Source organism: Coregonus clupeaformis, unplaced genomic scaffold (genome assembly GCF_020615455.1).
Source record: "Coregonus clupeaformis isolate EN_2021a unplaced genomic scaffold, ASM2061545v1 scaf0560, whole genome shotgun sequence".
Taxonomy (NCBI): Eukaryota; Metazoa; Chordata; class Actinopteri; order Salmoniformes; family Salmonidae; genus Coregonus; species Coregonus clupeaformis.
In genome coordinates, this window is record NW_025534015.1 from 16,197 (window position 1) to 38,851 (window position 22,655).

General features: G+C 44.5%; 1 long non-coding RNA gene across 2 annotated transcripts; it reads left to right on the forward strand.

Annotated features, from left to right (window-relative positions):
- The first annotated feature begins 604 nt into the window (after nucleotides 1-604).
- LOC121582003 lies at nucleotides 605-22,318 on the forward strand. Of its 2 annotated transcripts, none has more exons than XR_006003303.2 (3): nucleotides 605-648; nucleotides 2,918-3,029; nucleotides 22,296-22,318. It is a non-coding gene; the product is annotated as an uncharacterized LOC121582003 (long non-coding RNA). The 2 variants fall into 2 exon arrangements; XR_006003301.2 differs by lacking the exon at nucleotides 605-648 and adding an exon at nucleotides 1,358-1,539.
- Nucleotides 22,319-22,655: the final 337 nt, after the last annotated feature.

The window sequence follows — 22,655 nt, forward strand, 5'->3', positions numbered from 1 at the left end:
ACCCAAGTACTTTTAACTGTACACCGTCAAAGCCCTCTCATGAATCAGCGGGATAACCAATGGCCAAATTTCTTTGTGAGCAATCTCTCACCTTTAGAGCCGGCTTGGCCAGTAGTCACCTCGCGAATCCAGGAAAGGGACCAACAACGATGCAATCAATATCTCAGCAGTGCCTCCAAATGTAGTATACGTCAATCGTAGGTGTTACCATCAATTAAAAGAGTCTGCTTAGACTGGATCGTGTTCAAAGGCCTTTATTCAAACCACGAGGTTCCAGCGTAAGTACAGACACAATGTCCGGAGAACCAGACCCAATTAAATCTTGCTGCATTCTAACTCTCCGTCGTTGCTCCCCCCTTTATATAGCCTTCCAAGAGTTGAATAGCTCCCTCTACTGTTCAATCCCCGTATCTTACCACCCACTTCCTGTTTGTCATATGTGACGTCACGCTAAAACCTTCCCTCTGGATAGCAATAATCAACCTTCCATTTCTTCATGAAAAACCGTTAACAAAGACATAATTTTAATATACTACAACATCAACCAGCAAACGATCACTGTGACCATGCCTGATCTTGACCCAGAGGACTCTGTTCACATAGCTGTCAGACGACAAACCACCACACAAAGGCCCACCACTATGACCAGTGAGTAGAGAGAAATCAGATACTCTATATTTAATTCTTAAAAGTCTAAGTCGTGGGGGGTTGACAATTGTTTTAAGATGGTCATACTATGGATCATTTTGCTATTTGAAATTGAATTTTTGGACCCCTTTAGGTATAAAAAAAATGATTTGCTAAAATATTGAATTTGGCCTTTACTACAATAGCCTGAGAAACACATTGAATAAGACATTCATAAATGGAAAAAAATACAGTAAAGAAATATATACTTTCAATAATTTTGTTCAACCGGTACCGGTTACCTTCAGACGAGTCCCATGACACTTGTGGGGGTTGTAGAGCAAAACGCTTTGTGGGTGTGGGCGTGAATCTATTCAAGTAAGTAGCTAAGTACATTTTGCATAAAATAAAATTTAAAAAAACGGATGTATTATTAGCTAGCTAGGTACAGCAGGCCACTGTGTGTAGGCTAATGAGCTGCTTGTTAGCTAACCTTACATACTACAGTTAACGTCATATTAGCTTGTTATCTTGATGCCTATTCATCATTGTAAATTAAAAACTCATGCTCCAAATGCATTTGTAGATAACAGCAATGGAAGAGGGTGAAAGGATTTTCTGCTCCAGCTGTCAGAAAAGAGAGTAGGTGTACTAGCTAGTTAGACAGGGCAGGTTGTGGGATGACATTATGCAAATATTCTGGCGTTCTAGTCCTAGAGATGAAAACTATGAAGACAGACAAGGAGATAATAGTCAGGGCTGTCTAATTGTAATAAAATGAAGCCTGTTTCTTTGTGATGTCTGTCCTCAGATATGGAGAGCTGTGAAAGCCTGTCTACAGATGAAGAGGTCCCAATGAATGTCCCAAGAGACTGCTGCCACATCCTTGTATGCCATGGGTTGAATGTATACGTATGTTAGCAAATGTTGTATACTACAATACAATACATTTTTCTAACATGAAATTGTTTACTGCAAATCCAACCATTGTATGCTAGGTACAGTACTGTACATGAAAATAAGCAGCTGGCTTTGTAGGCTAATTACAAATATCAAAAAGGAAAATAATGTGGCGTGGAGAGCATTATAATTCTACCTCGTAATTCTACCTCATTTATTTGCTGAGAATGATTGTAGAATACAGAGACAAAATCAGAAGGTCAATGGCATGGAGGAGGTCTGCAGAGATGTTAGTGTTGATGATGGGTAAAGAGAGATTTGCACGACAATGTTTGCAAGTCAAAGCCACAATTTCCTTTACCCAAAGTACCCATTCATGTGCATGTAGGCCTTTAATCATCAATGTCATGACACCAGTATCATGAAAGAGCCATAAGCTATAATATATGAGAATCATAATGTTAAGATACCATAATCCAATTGGTAGCATATTACATGGGAAATTCATGCTTACTGTATCATATACAATGTTATAATGCGTGTTACTGCTGATTTTATATCCTTTGGTGGGCAAATTTCACAATTTAATTTACTCAACACATTTACAAACGGTGGCTTTGATCACAGTTTTGAGGTTTAGGTTGCTTGATGTTCATAGCTAGCTAGCAGCACAAGCAAACGTTGTGCAAATCTCTCTTCACCCACCATCAACTCCAACAATCTCTGCAATCCTCCTCTATGCCATTGACCTTATGATTTTGTCTCTGTATTCTGGCAAAGCAAACTCATATAGAATTGGGAAAAAAAGCGATGATTGGCTTTCTTCCATCTTTTTTGGTTGCGCATGCCTGGAACTAATGACCGGCGGAACTGTTTCAAGAACAGAAGATTGGCTTTCTTCCATCTTTTTTGGTTGCTCATGCCTGGAACTAATGACCGGCGGAACTGTTTCAAGAACAGAAGATTTTCAAGCAAACATCTGCTCCTCACATGATAAGTTAACGGCAGGGGTGGCCGGGTGTAATTTGCATAAAGTACAGCAGAGCTGAACTTTTTCTATCGTACCGCTAGCAGGGTTCGCACGGCTTACCTTCCCACAATCCCCTGGGCATTGCTCTGCATGCTCCCGATGAAAATGAATGGGGGCGAATTTGGAAGTGGTGGAAACCCTAAATCATGGAAGAAATTGGATTATAACCTGATTACAGTGGTCCTACTATTGGTTTGAACTCAACAGTGATAAAACGAAGTAAAACCCACATGTTGGAGTAAATGACATAAACTGTACAAGAAGGTCATAGCTTAGCCACAGTGTCTTGTTACAGTTCAGTCTACCCTGTGTCTCTCTGGTACACCAGTCATAATACTATTATTGTTTTTACCTCCACAGCAACCCAAGCTCCAACCACTGAACAATCCTCTTTCTCTCCAACTGCTGAGCCTGTTCAGACTGACAACACAGTCCAAGGACCTGAGAAGGTCAAGGAGAAGGACACCATGAGGTAATTATCACTCATTCAGCTGTATTTAATAACTACTCTTCCAAATGGATGGCAATAGAAATACGTACCGAGTATAGGCCAAGACACTGTTGTCATAGAGACATTTATCACTTTCTCATATCTCTGTTGTTTGTAGAAGTAGCAGCATTCTATTCTTGTATGGCCAAGTTTCACACATTAAAGGTGTGAAGAGCTGAACAAACATTTCCATTTTGTCATAGCAGCACAAAAAATATCCTAAACAAATATATATTTATTTGTGATATTTTATGGACTGCATTTGGCAATAAACAGACTTTCACCATCAGTTCCATAGATCTAAAAGTCCTACTGGTTCCTCTGGGCATGCTGGTGGTGGTGATATCTGGTGTTCTAGTTACATGGAAGATAACTACACTACCACCTTCAATGATCATTAAATACCTTGTGCAGTCAAAATCATCACTGCCGCTGCAAACTGTTAAATATACACTGCCTTTAGCAAAAGGAAGTCTTCCCTTTACAATTCCCCTTAAAAAATGGTCATTGTATTCCAGCAATTTACAAAGGAACATGTTCTAAATCTTTTAATTATTCTACAGACAGGAGAGAACATTCTTCTACAAGCCAAAAATTGGTAATGCAGTGCTCTTCCCCCTGTGAACCATCATTGCTGTGGTGAAGTACAGGGCAAACTGACTCTGTGGTGAAGTTCAGGGCAAACTGACTCTGAGGTGAAGTTCGGGGGAAACTGACTCCAAGGTAAAACTGAGGATGAGTAGAAACCAGACAGGTCTCTCTGGTGAGACTAAGGGACAGATTTACTTCTTGCACCTGCTTTTTCAGGGATAAAACACACAAAATAAGAAACTGTTCATTTATGGTACATTTTACCTATGTCTTTGAACTAATTTGACATTTTAGTCCATATGTTATTGCCCATATATGATTTGTTTCATAGTTGATCTAATTTACTGAATCATAGTCTTACTGTACTATTCTGTCTGCTCTATATGTAAAGAAAATGTGTGCTTTGTTAATAAACTTTAAAATCTATTAATATATTCTTAGAAAGTTGTGTCTGCCCAAATACATTGTTTCTGAGTTGTGTGTGCATGCAAGCACCATATATGCTTGAACTGTTAATGATTAAGAATACATTTAAAAAAATGTATTAATAAAAACAACAACATATTCAATACCCAATATTTGGAAATCAGCATATGTTCAACCCCTACTAAAGGGTGGAGACCCTTCAGATGTAAATAACTATTGAATCTCTAGTGAACTCTCAGCTAAATAAATTCCTACTTGAAACAACATCCTGTGTAGGGTTCAGTCTGGCTTTTTGTTGACCACAAACTGTTGATAGCCAGACTCAATAACATTGAAGGGGCTGTCAACTGGTTTAGAAACTATCTCACAGACAGAACACAATGCGTCTATGCTGAGAATCCCAAGTCTAGCTTCCTTTTTAGATTACTAGAGGTGTACCCGGGGCTCTATTTTAGCTCCATAAAAAAATTTGTCATCCTACAAATACCTAGGTATTTGGTTGACCAAGAAGTTGTACTACAAAGTTCATATGAATAATCTTGTGAAGAAGTTTAAACTGAAATTGGGTTTTTATTTTTTCGCAACAGGGCTTGTTCAAGCTACTTTTCTTTCAGTAATTAATTATAGTGACTTAATGTACATGCATTAAGCCTCCACTGTGCTACAGAGACTATACTCAGTCTATCACGCATCCTTGTGTTTGTTACAAATGCCAAGTCGCTCACCCATCATTGCACCTTGTATCAAATGGTGGGCTAGAAACTCATTTTACATGGGCAGACAGCTACGTTGGTATGTGTTCATATATAAAGCCCTTCTGGGTAAACTTCTCCTCTACCTCTGTAGCCTGTTCTCGTTCACCACTAGCAGTTACCAGAAACGGTCTACTAGGTGGTTGATACTTAAAGTTCCCAGGGCCGTTACCCAGTTAGACAAGACCACCTGTTTCTATTGTGCACCAGAGGCATGGAATAGTCTGCAAAGTATGCTTCACCTTGACGTTCTAGCGCCCCTCAGTGAGTTTAAAACTCTGGTGCAAAACTCTATTCAGGAGGAGTTGGAATGTTTTTTGTCATTTTTGTCATCTGTAAATATTTGTAAACAATTACATATATCTTTCTATTTTGCGTGGTAATACTTTGGAACAGACTTACAAAATGTAAAACACTTGGAGCTGATTTGCTGGTCTTTTTACAGTATTTTATGTCCAACAATAAAAAAAATATATATACTTTATTTTGCTCTGAAAAATTTGGGAGCCAAATAAAATCCCACGTGGACCAAAGTCTGGCCACGGGCCACCAGTTGGGGAACCCTGCACTACTGAGAGGCTATGGTATGATAATAACTGTCAGAGTGTTGCGTGTGGATGTAGTGAAGGGAATCAAGCGCAGGGACAAGGATGTTCTTCAACAGACTTTAGTACTTTCCAAAACAGGAATGAGTCGCCAACCCAACCGGGCGGCACGAACAATTACGCACAACACACAGTGCGGAAAACAAGAAAAAGCGCACGCAGTCTGAACTCTCGAAATAACAACAAACGAGAGAGAAAACTCCTCGGAGGCAAGCTGACAATAACAATCACACATAACACCTGACCCGAATAAACGAAACTAAATAGGGAACACAATCCAACACAAACAAGGGACAGGTGTTACAAACAGACAAAACCAAACGAACATGAAACATAGAACGGTGGCAGCTAGTACTCCGGAGACGACGACCGCCGAAGCCTGCCCGAACAAGGAGGAGGAGCAGCCTCGGCGAAACCGTGACAGTACCCCCCTTGACGCGCGGCTCCAGCCGTGCGCCGACCCGGGGCTCGGGGACGACCCGGACGACGCGGAGCAGGGCGCGCAGGATGACCCCGATGGAACTCGGTCAGCAGGGACTGGTCCAATATGTCCCTCCTTGGCACCCAGCACCGCTCCTCCGGGCCGTACCCCTCCCACTCCACGAGATATTGAAGACCACCCATCCGGCGTCTCGAATCAAGGATGGACCTCACAGTGTACGCCGGAGCCCCCTCGATGTCCAACGGGGCGGAGGAGTCTCCTCTATCTCATACTCCTGGAGTGGACCAGCTACCACCGGCCTGAGGAGAGACACATGGAACGAGGGGTTAATATTCCTATAGTCAATAGGCAGTTCTAACCTGTAACACACCTCGTTCAACCTCCTCAGGACTTTGAATGGCCCCACAAACCGCCGACCCAGCTTCCGGCAGGGCAGGCGGAGGGGCAGGTTTCTGGTCGAGAGCCAGACTCGATCTCCAGGTGCGTACACAGGCCCCTCACTGCGGTGGAGATTGGCGCTCGTTTTCTGCCGACGGATGGCCCGCTGCAGATGTACGTGGGCAGCGTTCCATGTTTCCTCCGAGCGCCGTACCCATTCATCCACCGCAGGGGCCTCGATCTGGCTCTCGTGCCAAGGTGCCAGAACCGGCTGGTACCCTAACACACACTGGAAAGGGGTTAGTTGGGTGGAGGAGTGGCGGAGAGAGTTCTGTGCCATTTCGGCCCACGGAACGTATCTCGCCCACTCCTCCGGCCGGCCCTGGCAATAAGACCTCAGAAACCTACCCACCTCCTGGTTAACACGTTCAACCTGCCCATTACTCTCCGGGTGGTAACCCGAGGTAAGGCTTACCGAAACCCCCAACCGTTCCATAAACGCTCTCCACACTCTGGAGGTGAACTGGGGGCCTCGGTCAGACACTATATCCTCGGGTACCCCGTAATGCCGGAAGACATGGGTAAACAGAGCCTCAGCGGTCTGTAGGGCAGTGGGTAGACCCGGCATGGGAAGGAGACGACAGGCCTTCGAGAACCGATCCACAATGACCAGGATGGTAGTATTCCCCTGTGAGGGGGAAGGTCGGTAACAAAATCCACCGAGAGGTGGGACCAGAGTCGTTGTGGAATAGGCAGGGGTTGTAGCTTACCCCTGGGCAAATGTCTGGGCGCCTTACACTGGGCACACACCGAACAGGAGGAGACATAAATCCTCACATCCCTAGCTAACGTTGGCCACCAGTACTTTGTGCTAAGGCAGTGCACTGTCCGGCCGATACCCGGATGGCCAGAGGAGGGGGACGATGAGCCCAACAAATGAGGCGATCGCGTACCTCGAGCGGAAGCGTCGTCCGACCCACTGGACACTGTGGAGGACTTGGGTCGGGTGCGTAACGCCCGCTCGATCTCGGCATCAACCTCCCACACCACCGGTGCAACCAGACAAGACTCTGGTAGTATGGGCGTGGGCTCAACGGACCTCTCCTCCGCGTCATACCGCCGAGACAGAGCATCTGCCTTCCCGTTCTGGGACCCAGGGATGTAAGTGATTTTAAACACAAACCGGGCTAGAAACATAGTCCAGCGGGCCTGGCGAGGATTCAGTCTCCTAGCTGCCCGGATGTATTCCAGGTTACGATGGTCAGTTAGAATGAGGAAAGGGTGTTGAGCCCCCTCGAGCCAATGCCGCCACACCTTTAGGGCTTGTACCATGGCTAACAGCTCCCTGTCTCCTACGTCATAATTCCGCTCCGCCGGACTGAGCTTTTTAGAATAAAACGCACAGGGACGGAGTTTAGGTGGTGTGCCAGAACGTTGGGAAAGAACGGCCCCTATACCGGCCTCTGGCGCGTCCACCTCTACCTGGAAAGGTAAAGAGGGATCCGGATGCGCCAACACCGGCGCCGAGGTAAACAGGTCCTTCAGTTTCCCAAAAGCCCTGTCCGCCTCAGCTGACCACCGCAAGCGCACCAGACCCCCCTTCAACAGAGACGTTATGGAAGCTGCCACCTGTCCAAAACCCCCGGATAAACCTCCGGTAATAATTTGCTAAACCCAAGAACTGTTGCACCTCCTTCACAGTGGTTGGGGTCTGCCAATAACGCACAGCTGACACCCGGTCTACCTCCATCTTCACCCCCTGACGCAGACAACTGATAACCCAGAAAGGAGACCGACTTCTGAAAAAACAGACATTTCTCTGCCTTGACATATAGGTCATGCTCCAACAGCCTCCTCAATACTCGGCGCACCAGGGCTACATGCTCTGCTCGGGTAGGACTGTACACCAGAATATCGTCGATGTACACGACTACTCCCTGTCCCTGCATGTCCCGGAAAATCTCATCGACGAAGGATTGGAAGACTGAGGGAGCATTCATTAACCCATATGGCATGACTACATACTCGTAGTGTCCGGAAGTCGTGCTAAACGCTGTCTTCCATTCATCGCCCTCTCTAATGCGCACCAAGTTATATGCGCTCCTGAGATCCAATTTTGTAAAGAACTGCGCACCGTGCAATGACTCCGTCATAGTCGCAATCAGAGGAAGTGGATAGCTGTACTTCACCGTAATCTGATTGAGACCGCGGTAATCAATACACGGGCGCAGACCTCCATCCTTCTTCTTCACAAAAAGAAACTCGAGGAAGCGGGTGAAGTGGAGGCCCGTATGTATCCCTGTCTCAGAGACTCAGCGATGTACGTCTCCATTGCCTTCCTCTCCTCTTGAGACAAGGGATACACATGGCTCCACGGGAGAGCTGCTCCTGACTGGAGATCTATCGCACAATCCCCCGTCTATGAGGCGGCAGCTGCGCCGCCCTAGTTTTACTAAACACCAGTTTCAAATCCTCATACTGGGGAATATGCAGTGCTGGCATTAGATTCGGACTTTCCACCGAGGTCGCCCCTATGGAAACACCCAGACACCGCCCCTCACACTGGGCAGACCACCCTTTAAGAGCTTTCTCTCACCACATAATAGTAGGGTCATGGGTCATCAACCAGGGAAGGCCCAGCACTACCGGATACGCAGGAGAGTCAATCAGATAGAGCTGAATCGTCTCCTCATGACCCTCCTGCGCCCTCATTTTAAGGGGTGCTGTGACCTCCCTAATCAACCCAGACCCTAACGGACGGCTATCTAGGGCATGAACAGGGAAAGGCTTATCAACTGGAAGGAGGGGAATCCCTAACTCTATACAAAACTGGCGATCTACAAAATTCCCAGCTGCGCCTGAATCTACCAGCGCCTTATGCTGGGAACGAGGTGCAACCTGTGGAAAACAAACAGGCAAGGTTAGGTGAACGACAGAAAGCTCTGGGTAAGTAGGGCGCCTACTCACCTGGGGGGACCCCCCAATGCCTGACCTGCCTTCTCCTCCACCGGGGGACCCTCCCCAACACCCAGCCGCGGTGTGCCCTCCACGGCCACAGTTAGTGCAGGGAACGGCCCCCCCTCGGGTTCCTACTCCTCCGTTCTCTAGCGCCAGCACCCCTGAGCTCCATAGGGCTCGGCTCGGAGGTGCTGGAGAGTGGAATGGGCGAACCCCCACCCGGGACGTCCCACGGGTGGCGAGCAGGGTATCCAGCCGAATGGCCATGTCGACAAGTTGGTCAAACGTCAACGAGGTGTCCCTGCACGCCAACTCTCGCTGGACGTCCTCCCCGGAGGCTGCAACGGAAGTGGTCTATAAGGGCCCGCTCATTCCACCCTGCATCGGCCGCTAGAGTCCGGAATTCCAAGGCAGCAGGAACCCTTGACACCCGGCAGCAGAGCCGTCGTACGCCCTCGGGAGCGAGAGCCGAATCCCACTGGGTTCCGGAGATGGGACAGGAAGACTGACCGATGGGGATGGTTCGGCAGGTGGGGTCGTGGGTACCCCGCTGGTTTCCCATCGGTGGAGAGTGTTCATCACCCCCTCCAGGGCATGACAGACCTGGTGAATCCGGTCCTCCTGTCCACGGAGACGTTCCTCCAGGCTTGCTGTTGGCGCGGTCGCTCCTGCTGATTCCATGGATGATGTGTGATTCTGTCAGAGTGTTGCGTGTGGATGTAGTGAAGGGAATCAAGCGCAGGGACAAGGATGTTCTTCAACAGACTTTAGTACTTTCCAAAACAGGAATGAGTCGCCAACCCAACCGGGCGGCACGAACAATTACGCACAACACACAGTGCGGAAAACAAGAAAAAGCGCACGCAGTGCTGAACTCTCGAAATAACAACAAAGCGAGAGAAAACTCCTCGGAGGCAAGCTGACAATAACAATCACACATAACACCTGACCCGAATAAACGAAACTAAATAGGGAACACAATCCAACACAAACAAGGGACAGGTGTTACAAACAGACAAAACCAAACGAACATGAAACATAGAACGGTGGCAGCTAGTACTCCGGAGACGACGACCGCCGAAGCCTGCCCGAACAAGGAGGAGGAGCAGCCTCGGCCGAAACCGTGACAATAACACAATGAAAACAGAATTACTTGGTCTGAAGTGCAGAAGTATGAAGAATTATATTGTCATAATGGGAATAAAGGAGGATGAAAACTAAAACTATCAGGCAACTGAGGATAAAGTTAAAGGTTTTCATGACACGTAATCTCAAGATGGAGGAAAAGGTGGATACAATTTATTTTCAAAGGGCTCAGTGTTTTGGTGGCAGAGGGGAGAGAAGACACCGTCAGTGGTGGAAAAAGTACCCAATTGTGATACTTGAGTAAAAGTAAAGATACCTTAATAGAATAATACTCAAGTAAAAGTGAAAGTTACCCAGTAAAATACAGTACTACTTGAGTAAAAGTCTAAAAGTATTTGTAAAAATATACTTAAGTTTCAAAAGTACATGTAATTAATTGCTAAAATGTAATTAAGTATCAAATGTAAAAGTATAAATAATTTCAAATTCCTTATATTAGCAAATCAGATGGAGTAAATGCATTTTAAACATTGAATAATGAAGTAAGCTTTATGCTCCATATTTTTGAGTGAGAACCCACTACACCTCTTTGTTTGTCTCCACACCAACACTCAGACATCATTTACCAATGAAGCAGGTCTGTTTAGTGAGTCTGCCAGATCAGAGGCAGTAGGGATGACTAGGGATGTTCTCTTGATAAGTGTGTGAATTGTACAATTTTCCTGTCCTGCTAAGCATTCAAAATGTAACAAGTACTTTTGGGTGTCAGGGAAAGTGGATGGAGTCAAAATGACATTATTATCTTGAATATCTAGTGAAGTAAAAGTTAAATAGTGAAGTACATATACCCCAAAAACAACTTAAGTAGTACTTCAAAGTATTTTTTTACTAAAGTACTTTATACCAGTGGGCACTGTCTGATAGTAGCTAGGCTAACTCACTACAAAATTAAGTTTGCCTGGCTACAACGGGGTAGGGATCTGAAAAGCACCGTTCTTTATAAATGAGCGATTTCCCCATGAAATAGTGGAGAAACGAAGTTCCCTGTATCCCACTTTCAAAATGCTCCAAACAGAGAAGCAGAATGTTCTTCTGGTGGTCCATAAATTGTACGTAAACAAGTCATTGTTCAAGGATTGGAAACAGAATAGCTGAAACGGGAAAGAGATATATAAAGACATTAAAACAAACATGTGTTTACAGCATAACACATTTTCAGAGTCTCACAAATATGTGAATTCATTTCTAACCCCACTAGTCTGCCACATAGCTGACAGTACAAGCTACAACTTAATCTATTAACATCATAGTTGATCAGAAAAGCAGCCTTACCTTGGTCTGTACATTTAGCTGGTTCCTCCTCTTGGGGACGACAGTGCTGTAAGTCACATCATCACCATTGGTAGGAAATGGGTCCTGGTGGTAGAAACACACAAAGGGGGTTGATGATAAAAGCTCATCATCAGTCTACATGTATGAGATACCTTTGGATATTTACATAATCCACAATATAAGGCATGTATTTGTTTTAACAACATTAAGATATGAGCATTCTTCCTCTCAAACAGTGTCAGTCAGGTTAAATAGGAACAGGACAGAGAAGCAACATAGGCCTACTGTGTCTGCAAAGCTCAACAGGAAATCACAACACCTTAACCACTGACCTCACTACAGATCCGATTTTTAGCTCTACCAAGCAAACCACTTATAGAAACTGAAATCACACTGTCTCTACAGTCCTGGGTATGTTTCATTGACTGTAAATATAGAGTTAACATATATAAATTGTACTGTTACAATGGACATGAAGCTGTAGCTGAAGAGCTAATGTGTGATTTAAGTCCATCTGATGTCCATGTCCTGTCCATGGCCGAGTCCAGCATTTTTCACAGACAGGGTCTTACCCATAAGGCCTTGAGTCAGATGAGAGGAACATGAGTGTAGCCTACCACTGAGGTGTTTGTTGTCTGGTCAATGGCCTTATTGTCCTCTGGAATAAAGAAAGAGAGATGCATTATTAGAGACCTCTGAGATACACTAGAATAATACTGAATACGTGAATCATAGAAGAGTTATATTTTTGAGTCTACTCCTCTTATGTCAAGATACATTGGTTATAACATAGGCTAATACAGGTCTCCCGAGTGGCGCAGTGGTCTAAGGCACTGCATCGCAGTGCTAGCTGTGCCACTAGAGATCCTGGTTCGAATCCAGGCTCTGTCGTAGTTGGCCGCGACTGGGAGACCCATGGGGCGGCGCACAATTGGCCCAGCGTCGTCCAGGGTATGGGAGGGAACGGCCGGCAGGGATGTAGCTCAGTTGGTAGAGCATGGCGTTTGCAATGTCAGGGTTGTGGGTTTGTTAAATAATAAAAAGAATGTATGCATTCACTACCTGTAAGTCGCTCTGGATAAGAGCGTCTGCTAAATGACTAAAATGTAAAAATGTAATGTCTTTAAGGAAAATATGTATTGTCTCATGAAAATATCTCCAAAATCAAACGTATCACTTTTTCATTACAGTCATTATAGAATGAATACTTACTATGCTTTCTCCACATCTTCCATGTGACTAGGACACAAGCTATCACCAACACCAACATGCCCAGAGGAATCAGTAGGACTTTTAGTTCTATGGAACTGATGGTAAAATACTATGTTTATTGTCAAATACATTCCATAACATTTTCTATTTTCTGTTATGTTTTTTCTGCTGCTATGACAAAATGGAAATGTTTGTTCAGCTCTTCACACCTTTTAATGTGAATAATGCTGCTACTTCTACAAACCACAGAGATATGAGGCAGTAGCAATAAATGTCTCTATAACAGTGTCTTGGCCTATACTTGGTGTGAAAACGTTTAAGGAGGGAGTTTTGTGCCCTAAACTTTTGTGAAAACAGAAAATGTTACCTTTCTTCCTATTTCTATAGCCATCCATTTGGAAAAATAAATGTGAAATACAGCTGAATTAGTGATAATTACCTCATGTTGTCCTTCTCCTTGACCCTCTCAGGTCCTTGGACTGTGTTGTCAGTCTGAACAGGCTCAGCAGTTGGAGAGAAAGAGGATTGTTCAGTGGTTGGAGCGTGGGTTGCTGTGAGGTAAAAACAACAATGGTATTATGACTGGTGTACCAGAGAGACACAGGGTAGACTGAACTGTAACAAGACATTGTGGCTAAGATATGTTCTTCTTGTCCAGCTTATTTAATTTACCCCAACATGTGGATTTTAACTTAGTATTAGCACTGTTGAGTTGGACACACCTACTCATTCCGTTCACCTATGCTCTGGCATACTCAGACTGAATTTACGAACGCACCCAAAATGGTTGCTTGCATAGTGGAGTCTTTTGGTAAGACATTTAGCTAGCTAGCTAGGTAAACAATGAACCATAATCCCAACTCATGATGTTACTACCCTGCATGAATCTGCAGGTCGCTAACAAACCAGGTTCAATGTTAACTAGCTAACATTAGTCTCTAATTAGCAAAGCAAATGGTTCTTAGATACGAATAATAAGATCATACACTGATTAATTGGCTGATTAATTTAGGCTATAATTGGTTTAATCCAGTGTTAACGAGCCAGCCGCGCGCTAGCAGAGTTAACAGACCCTGTTGACAACACCCAACCCATTATCCGGTGTGTATCGGAATAATAATATGTCCTTTGCATTTTTTAAATTAAAATGTATTGTTTAAATGGTGTTAAAAAGATAGTGACACCATTTTTTATAGATTGTATAGTCCTATTCCAGTAGAGAACCTAGACAGGTCATTAACCCTCTTCCTATATCAATACTTTATCCTATCCGAGCCCCACAGAGCTGTCAATATATATTGTCTTAAATTCTATTAGTTCCGATTCACATCCGGCAAAAGGGCAACACAGTACAACAGCATTCAAGCCATAATATACCCCAATCTCTACAATTAACTTGTATCAGATCAAACTCAAAACCCAACGTTGGTTTTTCCAATTTAACGCCTGTGCAGTCTTCAAAATAAACAAAAACGTCCCATTAATCTAAACTTAATTTTAAGTCCACATAGGCCAAGGTTCTGTATTGTATGAGTAAAAAAGGATGAGTCCATCATGCATAAAAATAGGATTGTAATGTGTAGTGCGGTGCAATGTGTAGGCCTATTGAGGACTACTTCAGCATGAGGTATCATTCACAGCCACGTTGTAATCTTCCAATCCTTGAACAATGACTTGTTTACATACAACTTATCAACCACCAGAAGAACATTCTGCTTCTCTGTTTGGAGCCTTTTGAGACTTCGTCTCTCTACTATTTCATGGGGAAATCGCTCATTAATAGAGAACGGTGTGCTCTTCAGATCCCTACCCCATTGTAGCCAGGCAATCTTCATTTTGTTGTGAGTTAGCCTAGCTACTATCGGACACTGCCCACTGGTATAAAGTACTTTAGTAAAAAATACTTTGAAGTACTACTTAAGTTGTTTTTTGGGGTATATGTACTTCACTATTTAACTTTTACTTCACTAGATTCCTCAAGACAATAATGCATTTTTACTCCATCACTATTATAGTTGAAGTTGACATGAGGAATGTTGGTATATGTCTACTTTCTGTTCTCTATCCATCATATCATGATTATGATATTTGTAGTCAGTTGTTACAAAAAAACACTTGATCACTCAAGACTGTCTTTGGTGACAGTACCTCTGTGTTCAGGTACTCCAGAACTCTATGTGGACCAACTGGAGGTGACTGGAGTTGAAGGAGGGAGTGTCATGGTAAATTGTTACTATAGTGACACTGGAAATAGGAAGTGGTGCAGGATTGGTGACAGTATCTCCTGTATGTGGGGGAATTTGGGGACTCTAGATGGAACATCAGTGACCCTACAGCAGACCACTGATGCCACCAGAGGAAAAGTCTTAACGGTGACTATGAGTGGTCTGAAGATGGATAACACTGGCTGGTACAGGTGTAGAGTGGGAGACCTTATGATGACTGTTCACATCACTGTCAGACGACAAACAACCACACAAAGTACCACCACTATGACCAGTGAGTAGAGAGCAATCAGATACTGTAGAATTAATTCTTAAAAGTCTAAGTCGTGGGGGGTTGACAATTGTTTTAAGATGGTCATACTATGGATCATTTTGCTATTTGATTTTGAATTTTAGGACCCCTTTAGGTATAAAGAAATTATTTGCTAAAATATTGAATTTGGCTATTGAATTGAATTACTACTATAGCCTGTGAAAAACATTGAATAAGACATTCATAAATAGAAAAAAATACAGTAAAGAAATATAATAATTTTGTTCAACCGGTACCGGTTACCTTCAGACGAGTCCCATGACACTTGTGAGGGTTGTAGAACAAAACGCTTTGTGTGCATGGGCGTAGGCGTGAACCTATTCAAGTAAGTAGCTAAATATATTTCAAAACATTTTTGACAATGTTTTTTTTTTGTTTTTTTTTATGTATTATTAGCTAGCTAGGTACTGCAGGCCACTGTGTGTAGGCTAATGCGCTGCTTGTTAGCTAACCGTACATACTACAGCTAGTTAACATCATATTAGCTTGTTATCTTGATGCATATTTATCATTGTAAATTAAAAACTCATGCTCCAAATGCATTTGTAGATAACAGCAATGGAAGAGGGTGAAATGATTTTCTGCTCCAGCTGTCAGAAAAGAGAGTAGGTGTACTAGCTAGTTAGACAGGGCAGGTTGTGGGATGACATTAAGCAAATATTCTGGTGTTCTAGTCCTAGAGATGAAAACTATGAAGACAGACAAGGAGATAATAGTCAGGGCTGTCTAATTGTAATAAAATGAAGCCTGTTTCTTTGTGATGTCTGTCCTCAGATATGAAGAGCTGTGAAAGCCTGTATGCGGATGAAGAGGTCCCAATGAATGTCCCAAGAGACTGCTGGCACATCCTTGTATGCCATGGGTAGTATGTGTACGTATGTTAGCTAATGTTGTATACTACAATACAGTTAAAAGTCACACAATGTAGTCTGCAAACTTATTACAACTGTAGCAGGCCAATCCTTCTCCTGGAGGTATGCTGGGTGTGCAGGCTTCTGTTCCAGCCCAGCACTAACACACCTGATTCAACTTATCAAACCTAATGAGTTGATAATAATGTGTATTATTGCTACGCTGGAATAGAAGTCTGCTCACCCAGTAGATCAGGGAGTGGAGGAAGGTTGGCCACCTCTGGTATGGACTTTTTTGTTAATGTCACGTCTCCTCCTGTTGCTCCCCTCCGGCGCTCTGATTCGCCGGTCTACTGAGCCACCGGTCTGAGCGCACCACCTCGGCAACACCGGAATGGAAACCCAACGCACCCTAATCAACTCCAGCTCACCTGCACCTCATCATCTCATCACCACTCCTATTTAGCCCCTGGACTGTTCTGGATGATGTTGTGTGTGATTGTTTATTTATTTATATATATTTATTGTTTAGCTTCGTGTCGTTTACTCTATCTTTGTTATTTCTCTGTGTCATTGTTAAGTTTCCATGGAGGAGACTGAGGCCATGGAGAAGTATGTGGCGGAGACCCTGAAACTGGGGTTCATCAGACGCTCTACCTCTCCTGCCTCCGTCAGCTTCTTCTTCTTGGCAAAAAAAGACGGAGGACTGAGACCATGCGTTGACTACAGGGGGCTGAACGCAGTCACCACCAAGTACCAGTACCCCCTCCCTCTGGTTCCGTCGGCCGTTGAGCAGCTACGAGGGGCCCGGTACTTTTCCAAGTTGGACCTGAGGAGTGCCTACAACCTGATCCGAATCCGGGAAGGAGACGAAGTGGAAGACGGCATTAAGCACTACCTCAGGCCACTATGAATACTGTGTCATGCCCTACGGCCTCGCCAATGTGTTCCAGTCCTTCGTCAATGACGTGTTCCAGGACATGCTGAGTAGACAGGTGGTGGTGTACATCGACGATATCCTGATCTACTCGGCTACGTTCGAGGAGCACGTCAGGGACATCCGAGCTGTCCTATTCCGCCTCAGGGAACACAGCCTGTTGGTGAAGGGGAGAAATGTGAATTCCACCAACAGGCCATCTCCTTCCTGGGATACCAGATCAGTCCTCAGGGGGTGTTCATTGAAGGAGTGAAGACGGACGCCGTCAGGTCATGGCTGGTTCCCACCGCCATCAAGGGCCAACAGAGCTTCCTGGGCTTCGCTAATTTCTACCGGCGTTTCATCAGGTCCTTCAGCGCCATAGCCGCCCCGCCCACCTCTCTCCTTAAGGGTGGGCCTCAGATGCTGGCCTGGAACCCTGAGGCTGACGCTGTCTTCAAGAGGCCGAAGGAGAGGTTCACCACAGCGCCCATCCTAAAACACCCAGATCCATCTTGTCCTTTCATCCTGGAGATGGACGCATCGGAGGAGTCCGTGGGTGCGGTCCTCTCCCAGCGGCACGGTAAGCCAGAGAAAATGTATCCCTGTGCCTTTTTCTCTAAAAAGCTTACCCCCGCAGAGATGAACTATGGAGTGGGAGACAGGGAGCTGTTGGCGGTGGTCCTCGATCTGCAGGAATGGAGACACAGGCTGGAGGGCGCAGTCCATCCATTCCGGATTCTTACTGACCACCGGAATTTGGAGCCCAGACAGCAGTGAAACGGATTAACTCTCGTCAAGCCAGGTGGGCCCAATTTCGAATATGTAGTGAGGGCCAGCCAACGAGAGCGTACAGGTCACATTGGTGGGTAGCATATGGGGCTTTGGTGACAAAACGGATGGCACTGTGATAGACTATATCTAATTTGCTGAGTTGAGTGTTGGAAGCTATTTTGTACATGACATCGCCGAAGTCAAGGATCGGTAGGATAGTCAGTTTACGAGGGCATATTTAGCAGCAGGAGTGAAGGATTCTAGATTTAACTTTGGATTGGAGATGCTTAATGTGATTCTGGAAGGAGAGTTTACGGTCTAACCAGACACCAAGGTATTTGTAGTTGTCCACATATTCTAATTCAGACCCGCCAAGAGTAGTGATTCTAGTCGGGCGGGCGGGAGCAAGCAGCGTTCGATTGAAGAGCATGCATTTAGTTTTACTAGTGTTTAAGAGCAGTTGGAGGCCACGGAAGGAGTGGTGTATGGCATTGAAGCTCATTTGGAGGTTTGTTAACACAGTGTCCAATGAAGGGCCAGATGTATACAAAATGGTGTCGTCTGCGTAGAGGTGAATCTGTGAGTCACCAGCAGCAAAAGCGACATCATTGATATACACAGAGAATAGAGTCGGCCCGAGAATTGAACCCTGTGGCACCCCCATAGAGACTGACAGAGGTCCAGACAACAGGCCCTCCGAGGCGAGGCAGTCAGTTGAGAAACCAAGGCTATTTAGTCTGCCAATAAGAATGCGGTGATTGACAGAGTCAAATGCCTTGGCCAGGTCGATGAAGACGGCTGCACAGTACTGTCTTTTATCAATCGCGGTTATTATATCGTTTAGGACCTTGAGCGTGGCTGAGGTGCACCCATGACCAGCTCGGAAACCAGATTGAATAGCGGAGAAGGTACGGTGGGATTTGAAGTGGTCGGTGATCTGTTTGTTAACTTGGCCTTCAAATACTTTCGAAAGGCAGGGTAGGATGTATATAGGTCTGTAACAGTTTGGATCTAGAGTGTCACCCCCTTTGAAGAGGGGGATGACCGCGGCAGCTTTCCAATCTCTGGGGATCTCAGACGATACGAAAGAGAGGTTGAACAGGCTAGTAATAGGGGTTGTGACAATTTTGGCGGCTAATATTAGAAAGAAAGGGTCCAGATTGTCTAGCCCAGCTGATGTGTAAGGGTCCAGATTTTGCAGCTCTTTCAGGACATCAGCTATCTGAATTTGGGTGAAGGAGAAGCGGGGGGGGCATGGGCAAGTTGCAGCGGAGGGTGCAGAGCTGGTGGCCGGGGTAGGGGTAGCCAGGTGGAAAGCATGGCCAGCCGTAGCAAAATTCTTATTGAAATTCTCGATTATCGTAGATTTATTGGTGGTGACAGTGTTTCCTAGCCTCATTGCAGTGGGTAGCTGGGAGGAGGTGCTCTTATTCTCCATGGACTTTACAGTGTCCCAAAACTTTTTGGAGTCTGTTTAAAAAAGCTAGCCTTTGCTTTCCTAACTGATTGTGTATATTGGTTCCTGACTTCCCTGAAAAGTTGCATATCGCGGGGGCTGTTCGATGCTAATGCAGTACGCCACAGGATGTTTTTGTGCTGGTCAAGGGCAGTCAAGTCTGGGGTGAACCAGGGGCTATATCTGTTCTTAGTTCTGAATTTTTTGAATGGGGCATGCTTATTTAAGATGGAGAGGAAAGCACTTTTGAAGATCATCCAGGCATCCTTTACTGACGGAATGAGGTCAATATCCATCCAGGATACCCGGGCCAAGTCAATTAGAAAGGCCTGCTCGCTGAAGTGTTTTAGGGAGCGTTTGACAGTGATGAGGGGTGATTGTTTGACCGCAGACCCATTACAGACGCAGGCAATGAGGCAGTGATCGCTGAGATCCTGGTTGAAGACAGCGGAGGTGTATTTAGAGGGTAAATTAGTCAGGATGATATCTATGAGGGTGCCCATGTTTACGGATTTTGGGTTGTACCTGGTAGGTTCCTTGATAATTTGTTTAGATTGTAGGGCGGCCGGGGTGTTAAGCATATCCCAGTTTTGGTCACCAAGCAGTACGAACTCTGAGGATAGATTGGGGGCAAGCAATTCACATATGGTGTCCAGGGCACAACTGGGGGCTGAGGGGGTCTGTAGCAAGCGTCAACAGTGAGAGACTTATTTCTGGAAAGGTGGATTTTTTTGAAGTAGAAGCTCAAACTGTTTGGGCACAGACCTGGATAGTATGATAGAGCTCTGCAGGCTATCTCTACAGTAGATTGCAACTCCGCCCCCTTTGGTAGTTCTATCTAGACGGAAAATGTTGTAATTCAGGATGGACATTTCTGAATTTTTGGTGGCCTTCCTAAGACAGGATTCAGACACTGCTAGAACATCAGGGTTGGCAGAGTGTGCTAACGCAGTGAATAACTCAAGCTTTGGGAGGAGGCTTCTGATGTTAACATGCAAGAAACCAATGCTTTTACGGTTACAGAAGTCAAAAAATGATAGCGCCTGGGGAGTATGAGTGATACTGGGGGCTACAGGGGCCTGGGTTAACCTCTACATCACCAGAGGAACAGAGGAGGAATATAACAAGTATAAGGCTAAAGGCTTTAAGAACTGGTCTTCTAGTGCGTTGGGTACAGAGCATACACGGGCAGATTTCCGGGCATTGTAGAATAGATTCAGGGCATTATGTACAGACAAGGATATGGAAGGATATGAGTACAGTGGAGGTACACCTAAGCATTGGGTAACGATGAAAGAGATAGCATCACTGGAGGTACCGATTGAGCCGGTCTCCGCGTGTATGGGGGGTGGGACAAGGATGCTATCTGAGGCAGGTTGAGTGGGAAATAATAGAATCTGTTCCACATTGGGTGAGGCGGGTTGCAGGAAAGTATATATGGTTAAGGATGGAAAGTGAGAGAGAAATATATACGGAAAAAACAACAAGAAACAGGCTATTTACACGAGGACACAACATAATACACGACCGCACTGCTATGCCATCTTGGAATCTTTTCACCGCCGGAATTGCGACACAGGCAGATGCTTTGGATTGACACAATATCAGATATAGAAGATATCTTTAGCTTCAACAGACAGATTTTTATGGGGATTTTTTTATTATGTCACTTAGATTGACACACCGGTGCATCAATCGACTCTAGGGTTTTTAAAGTAATAACCTTGTTTTATTCAGTCTTGCTTGATTATCATCTGAAACAAATTGGATTATAACCTGATTACAGTAGTCCTAACATTGGTTTGAACTCAACAGTGCTAAAACTAAGTAAAACCCACATGTTGGAGTAAATGACATAAACTGTACAAGAAGGTCATAGCTTAGCCACAGTGTCTTGTTACAGTTCAGTCTACCCTGTGTCTCTCTGGTACACCAGTCATAATACCATTGTTGTTTTTACCTCACAGCAACCCAAGCTCCAACCACTGAACAATCCTCTTTCTCTCCAACTGCTGAGCCTGTTCAGACTGACAACACAGTCCAAGGTTCTGAGAGGGGCAAGGAGAAGGACACCATGAGGTAATTATCACTCATTCAGCTGTATTTAACACTTACCCTTCCAAATGGATGGCAATAGAAATATGAAGGTATGTAACTTTTTCTGGTTTTCACACTAGAGCTCAGGGCACAAAAACATCTTCCTTAAATGTTTTCACACCGAGTATAGGCCAAGACACAGTTGTCATAGAGACATTTACCACTTCCTCATGTCTCTGTGGTTTGCAGAAGTAGTAGCATTCTATTATTGTATGGTCAAGTTCCACACATGAAAAGTGTGAAAAGCTCAACAAATAATTCCATTTAGTCATAGCAGCACAAAGATGTCTATTTATCTATGATGTTTCATGGACTTTATTTTACAATAAACAGACTTTCACCATCAGTTCCATAGATCTAAAAGTCCTACTGATTCCTCTGGGCATGTTGGTGGTGGTGATATCTGGTGTCCTAGTCACATGGAAGATGTGGAGAAAGCATAGTAAGTATTCATTCTATAATGACTATATTGGAAAAATTATAAGTTAAAAAAATTGTATTATCTTATATCTTTTATGGACAATATTTTACAATAAACAGACTTTCACCATCAGTTCCATAGATCTAAAAGTCCTACTGGTTCCTCTGGGCATGCTGGTGGTGGTGATATCTGGTGTCCTAGTCACATGGAAGATAACTACACTACCACCTTCAATGATCCACACTCATTAAATACCTTGTGCAGTCAAAATCATCACTGCCACTGCAAACTGTTAAATATACACTGCCTTTAGAAAAAGGAAGTCTTCCATTTACAACTTCCCATAAAAAAGGGTCCTTGTATTGCAGCAATTTACAGAGGAACATGTTCTAAATCGTTTAATTATTCTACAGACGAGGGAGAACATTCTTCTACGTTGTCAAGCGGCTGATGTTGATGTGGTGTAGGAATCAACGAAATGGGCCTCAACAAACCCGGAGGCTGAACGATTACGCAGCAGTGCGTAAAACACCAAAATACTAACAGCGCACCGAAAACAGTGCGACGGTCCTAAACATATAATAGGCAAAAAGAGCAGCACCAAAAGACAGGCGGAACAATTACACACAACTCACGACTAACAAAACGAGAAACTTATAGGAGACATAATTAACACTAAAAGGAAACAGGTGTACAAGGAAGACAAAACCAAACAAACATCGATAACATACAACGGTGGCAGCTAGTACTCCGGGGACGACGAACGCCGAAGC